The sequence below is a fragment of the Anas platyrhynchos genome, chromosome 2, assembly GCF_047663525.1.
Source record: "Anas platyrhynchos isolate ZD024472 breed Pekin duck chromosome 2, IASCAAS_PekinDuck_T2T, whole genome shotgun sequence".
In the NCBI taxonomy this organism is placed as follows: domain Eukaryota; kingdom Metazoa; phylum Chordata; class Aves; order Anseriformes; family Anatidae; genus Anas; species Anas platyrhynchos.
The window spans coordinates 62,883,284-62,889,952 of record NC_092588.1 but is presented as its reverse complement, the minus strand read 5'-3'; positions in this window follow the sequence as shown (position 1 = coordinate 62,889,952).

The following is a 6,669-nucleotide window of genomic DNA, read 5'->3' as shown; positions in this document are numbered from 1 at the left end:
GGGAGAGTCACAGCTTCCTGGAAAGTAATAAAAACAGTAGTAAGCAGAGCTGGTGCTTTACACTGCAGAGTACAGCTGGCAGGTGTGGCAGCCTGGGGGCTGCAGACCCAGAAGGCACGGAAGAAACAATCCCACAGTTTCCCATAAAAAGGAAAAGCAAGGCAAAGATGAGGGAAGGCAAAGAAAGGAGAGGAAAAATAAAAGAGGTTTCATGAGTTGTAAAGACAGCTGCTTGATCTTGTGTGGCCTGATTTGTAGCGGTTGTGTGCAAGGTGTGGGCTGTAGCACTCCTGGATCCCACCAGCAGGAGGGTGGAAATGGTGGCTGAAATATCACAAGCTAAATTTCACAGGCAGCAAGCAGAAAATGTGCTACAATTTATTAGAACCTAAAAGGGGTTCACCTGCAAGGGACTTGTAAAATTAGGCAATTCCTATCTCTTAAAAATCAAAACATAACTATCCAAATGTCATTAATTGTAAGCTAGTTGCATCTTTTACTTTTTTTTTTTTTTTTTGGTATAAAAAGGAATTCTCACTAAAAAAACACCATAATTGTATTATACAGAGATGGTAAAAGAAATCCTGGAACAAGTATTTCAATACCATCCTGCCATTGTGTCAGTCACCTAAGGTCCTCGCAACATGCCATGCCTATTAGCTTCTTATGCTTTATGCTATAAAAGCAAGTATCTATTGATTTATTTGTAATCGTCTTCCACGTGGCCCTAACCCAAGCAGATCACTCTCAGCCTAATGACCAGGAAATGTCCTGGACTCATACCCACACTCCCGTGCTCATTTACGTGCATCAGGAAGGAGGAAACGGTTGCCTTTGACCACCTCATTAATTAGCTCTTAGGCAAACAATCAGGTTATTGTGGAGCACTTGGCAAGCACCGCACGCCATCCGAGGCCTCGCATGCACGCTCTCTGCTTGCAGGAAGACGTACAACAACTCATGTGTGCTCGTGGGTTTGCAAATGGCCCCGATAGTGTGTCTGGAGAAGTTCCCACTCTTCCCCATGCCACAGCCGTGCTCTGCGGGGCTGCGGCTGATGCAGGGCTCACCTGAAGCTCCCCTGGGGCAGCAGGGACCTTGGCTCCTCCAGGCTCCATCGCCCAGCTCCCCCTTGGATATCTCACTAAAAACAAGAGATTTTCCCCAGATATATCCTCGTTCCTTGCTGGCAAAGGAAGCCCTGGCAGTCTGCTAGCTCCTGGTTTTTGTCTTCCAGGGAAATGAACCTGTTTCCTAAGGATTAACAGTGATAAATAAAAACTGTGTTTGGCCACACCATCAAAGTTAGACACACGCTAGCCAAACTAGCAGATGACAACAATCTGCTCAAACAGCAACCTGAATGGGATTTTTGAGCATATTTCTCTTTCTCCATCTTCCTCTTTATGAGGCATGAGGAATAATGTCTCACACAAGACTTTGCAGGGAAGCAAAGAACAAGAACATGCTATCCTTAGCTTTAACAACCGCAAGAAACCCTTGCACAGTTTGGTTGCATGAAGCTCGTGGCCACATCTTGGGCTGTCCTACATTGGCCCAGCTGCACTGGGGCCAGGTTGTCCCAGCTGATGGCAGAGACCCAAGTGTTTTGGCAGCCTCGTGCAATTTCTACTTCCACAGCCACATTAAAACCATGCTTTCTCCTGACTCCACCAACTGTGACCCATTTCTCTCTCTTTAGGCTCTGGTGTTAATTATTTTACCAGGCAACACCATGAAAAGTTGGCACGAATACTGATACAGACCTCATCTGGATTCAGAATTAATTCAGGGCTTGAGTTTCACACATTCCCCTCTTATAACATCATTATTTTATTGCTGCCCACCCATAGCTGCCTTGAGCTCCTTCCCTGGGCTTTGTCACCATAGCCTGCTGCAGAAGGATCTCAGAAAGATGGGCTGGGGTATGCCCTGCAGTGGGCAGCTCTCGTGCTGGTTATGGGAACCAACCCTGCAGAAAGCAGCTTCAGCGCTCCTGAAGTTGGAGACTTGATGCCCATTATTTTAAATATACCCACTGCAAGTACACTTCCAAACCAAGACAGCTAATTTCCAACGTGCGGTTATGTGCTGTCATCATCCACAGCAGAAACCTTCTCCTGGTAAGGCTGAGCTGGTCAAAGGCACTTGAGCTTTACAACCATCATGCTGAGCAGAGCAGTGAGCCCACACCAGGTCTGTCAAAGCCTGGGGCAGATGCCTGTTCTCCAAGCTATGTTGCCTAGTAATAAATAATAATGTTAGTGGGCCAAAATGTGGTCTGTGGTGACTGTGTCAAATCCAAATGAATTCCTCTTTTTTATTTTATTTTTTTTTCTTTTTCCTGAAACACTGTATGAAGAGATGCCAGACAAAAAGAAAATAATATATATATATACAAAATAAATAATAATAAATAAAAAAAAAAAAAAAGAAAAAGGAACAAATCCCATTTCTGTCTTGTTTTTCTTTCCTCTGGCCACCTCTGGCAGCCAGATAGCTCATGGGTTACATCCTCTGGGGAGCATGCCCCTGCCAAAGGATTGCAGATTTGCAGCTCTTACGGCTGGCACCAAAAATTGCCGTATCCCAGAGCAATTAGTACAGAAACTTCCTTGTCAACAGGCTGGGGCTTTGAGATGTAACCCAAGAATTTGTCAGCATGTTGTGTGCTGTGGTGCCAAATGTTCTCCCTGGGCAGAGACATCTGCTCCATTTCTCCCATCACCCAAGCAAACTTGGGAATGGCTTTAATCCCTGGGACCCAGTGGGAGCTCCCTGCAGGTGCCTCTTGGCATTAGGCAAATGCTTCCCTTGTCTTCTCTCATAACAGTTGTAACTAGCACTCTTTTCCCTCTCCTTTTCCCAAGTTCATATGTTCCTTAAAACGAGAGATAATCCTCTGTGGGTTTACTGAAAATACAGGTGCGGAGCTTTTCACTGTCAGTCAGGGCAGCCCTCACACAAAAATGTCATTCATAGTTACTTTGGCCCGTGTAATTACACAGCAAAGCCCCATTTAACATTTCACTACATAACGGCAACATGCTCTTTCAAATCAGATTAATGTAAGAGTTACCCAGCCCTTTTAAGAGATAATAGCTGTAATTAAGGTGTTTCTCCTGATGGGTTACTATTATAACGTGGCAGATGATCCCATGATAGTCTTGTTGGTTGCATTAGTCACAATTGTTTTCATTACTATTGACACTATTCTCTTGCCACACAAACAGAAAAGCAGATTGATCAAAATATTGTGCTGGTTCCCTGTGCTCTGAGCCCTTTGTTGGGGCTTAGGCTCAATTCTTAGCTCTGAGTAGGACTAAAATGCAGTTTTCATAAGAGATGCAGGCAGTCTCACCTACATTGTTTAAAACCTTGTGGATAGAACAAAGGAAAAGAATTCTTTCACCGAAAATTGGAAAATAAAGCAGTGATGAAACTTATATGTTATGCTTTGTACACACCTCATCTGGTTCCAGCTCCAGCATCAATGATGTGAGACTGCTGCAGTGTGTTCCAGCTGGGGAATGAAGCGAGCATGTACATAAGGGCTCATTATTCCAGGGAAAAATTGCACAGACCATGGGACCAGACGAGATGGGACACAAGCGATTTGTGACTGCAAGGCTGGTCCAGGAACTTCTGTGTCTCCAAGGGCAGATCTCCATGGGGTTGGCTTGGGAGGCAGCTCATTGAGGTTTAAAGTGCCAGGAGAAAAGATTGTGTCTCTATAACACTATTTCCAGGGAAACCAATGGAGTTAAGCGAGGATGGATTTGAATTAAAAGCCCTATAAATGTTCATTTTTCCCCGGTATGAGTTCTGCACATTCAGCTGAAGCTGTCAGAGGCAGTCTCCTGACAGAGTTGTCATGACAAGTCATCCAGAACAAAACTGCATCAGGTGCTGAAAATGAGAAGGGTCAAGATGAGCAGGGAGCATGACAGGAGACCAGGGCACAATTTCCAATAACTCACAGATGAAGAGAGGCAAAGGACCAGCTAAGAAACACTGAGCAGATTCACCCTTTGATTTCCAGATCCAACAGTTTGCCAATTCAACAAGTAAGGGGAGAAAAAAATTAAATTTTGCATTTGGGAGTGTGGTGAATATTGACCACTATGCTTGTCTTAGCTAAAAGTATTGGAAGTATACCTATTAAATATGATGATATAAGTCAGATAAAATTGATTTTGGCAAATTTGCATACTCTGAACAAAGAGAAAACTGTGAATCCCTTAATCACAGTTTCCTCGAGAAAAAGATGAAAATACCAAGGGAAAGTATCTTGGCAAACATTTTCATTCACTTTCTGTTATCAAATTCTGCTTACCATCATACAAGCTCCTAAATAGCGTGATACTGGCAGAGTTTTCTTGGCAGAGAATATACCGATAAAACAGCCCTAAAACTTCCTTGTGCATCTTCAATATATTTGCAGCACTGAAGGCATCACGGTCTGTAAGTGCCTTTGGTTTTATAGGCAAGATGTTTTCATATAGTTCATGCAAAACAGGTATTTTCGTGTAACCGTTCAAATGTGAAACTATCTCATATTTTGGCATATACGGGAATCCATACTGCACATAAAAGTACTTTTTTTGTTCGCAGAATGGGCGATAGCAGTGTTTCATCAAAATGTATTACCTGTCCATGTATCTGTAGCACTTCAGAGGGATGAAATCACCAGGGCTACCACAGGCAAGCCTGGGACCAAAGGGGCTTACAGATCATTCATTATTCAAGTGAATATAGTAATATATATATAAAAAAAAAAATATGTGCAAGCAAGGAACACATTTTTCTCCACAGGAAGTCTCAAAACGCCTGCCTCCTGTGATAACATTGACTTTTAGAGGTTACAGGGTTATAAGGCCATGGCTCGTTAATAATTGCCTTGCTGACCTTTCTAGCCTGGGCTCAAATCTCACGGCATCACCTCACATTTTTCCTTGCTTCTGGGGGACCCTCAGCTCTCTGGGATGCAGCTCTCCCCCATGGTCCTGGCAAATAGGGCAGGGTGCATGCCAGCCATCCTGATCCCTCCTGTCTGCTCTGGACACAAACAATTCCTTATGGGAATGTGGAACTTTCTTATATATTACTTATATAAAACAAAAAGCTTCCGAGGCCCTCATATGAAGTTTTCGTCTACCATCCCCAACTACTTTTTGGTTAAGTTTTATAAAATACCCTTGTAAGTGCACCTATTTCAGGCACTTATCTGAAGCTAACAAAACCAGTTGCATGAATTTGCAGAGAGGAAGGTTTTTTGCAGACTCAGCACTTTAAAAAAAAAATCCACAGATTTGTACAAAAGAAGCAAAACACATTGTGACGACAACGTATCAAATTCATTACCTCTTAGTGCCTGTCAGAAAAAACTGTTGGCTAAGGAGGGTATGAAAAGTGTAAGGTTTCAGTAAAGGTGCAGCGTTATGCAATGCTTGAAATAACAGCTGTGCTTGTATACAGTCCGTAAGAGACTCTTCTTATTTTAGGTTAAAATTTGCTATATTTTTGGTGAAGCAGAGCAGGACACTCTGAAACTTATACTTGAATAAATGAAAAATAGTTCTACTTATATTGATAGGATTAAATAGGGGTGAAACAAAGTGGACCTTTTATCATGAAAACAGTATAAAGATGATAAAAGTGGAAGTTTTCTGTAGGGAATGGTACAGGAATTGACCTGCTGTCCAAATTAGTAGAAACTGTAGTTTAATAAAATGGAAATAACAATGAGAATGATATTAAGGCTGACAGAAGAGAATGCAATAGAAGAATGTACTTAAAGTCATACTTATTCAGGCTGGCAAGTCATACCTTCTTGAGGCATGACGAAAAGATGTTTGGTGACATCCCCCACGAAGTTTGTGGTGAATTGTTCAGGATGGTGGTAACGCACATCTGGTAAGCAGCACATGGGATTTTTCCGTTCAGCTTCCTCCCTGTCATCGTCTGCTCCTGAACACTGCTCTTCCCTCAGACGCAAGTAGCTGGGAGTTAAAGCATGTCCCTGGTGGCTTGTGGAGCTGTGGCTCAGGTCTGATTTCTTGCTTATGTTTTTTCTGAACTGCTGTGAAGCTCTGTTATTGGGGTTGCGATTTGAGTTGCTGCCATGGGGATAAAATGCAGCTAAGAGCTTAAAGGCCTAGTTCAGTGCTGTGTTTAAACACGCACATAGCATTTTGTCTACGAGCTTATCATCATGGGTGTAAATGGAAAATGAGCATCTCCCTAAAGCTGTGTATGTTCTTCAGTGCTTTATTGAATCACCATCTCTGTGTGTGTTGACTGAAGGCAATTTCTGATTAGTTTTGATAAAGCAGAGTATAAAGGGAGTGTTTCCTTTTGCCATCTTGTGCAAAGAACATAACCAGAAAGAAACTTGTAGTGTCACGTCTGGGTCCCTCATCTGCAGGAGACATAAATGCTGAAGTGTGTGCTAGTTTTGCTGACAGCCCTACCGCAGCAACTCTCGTTTGAAATGAAGAAAGTATTACCTGGGCATGATAGCATAGGTGTGGCACTTTCTGAATATGCGGTCAAATCCTTTGGAATAGGAAAATACATGGCACAAATGATGCTGATGCCTTTAAGCTTGAGGATTACATTTATGGCCTGGGAGTGAGAGGAAGCTTCAAGTTCAACAAAGCTTGCAAG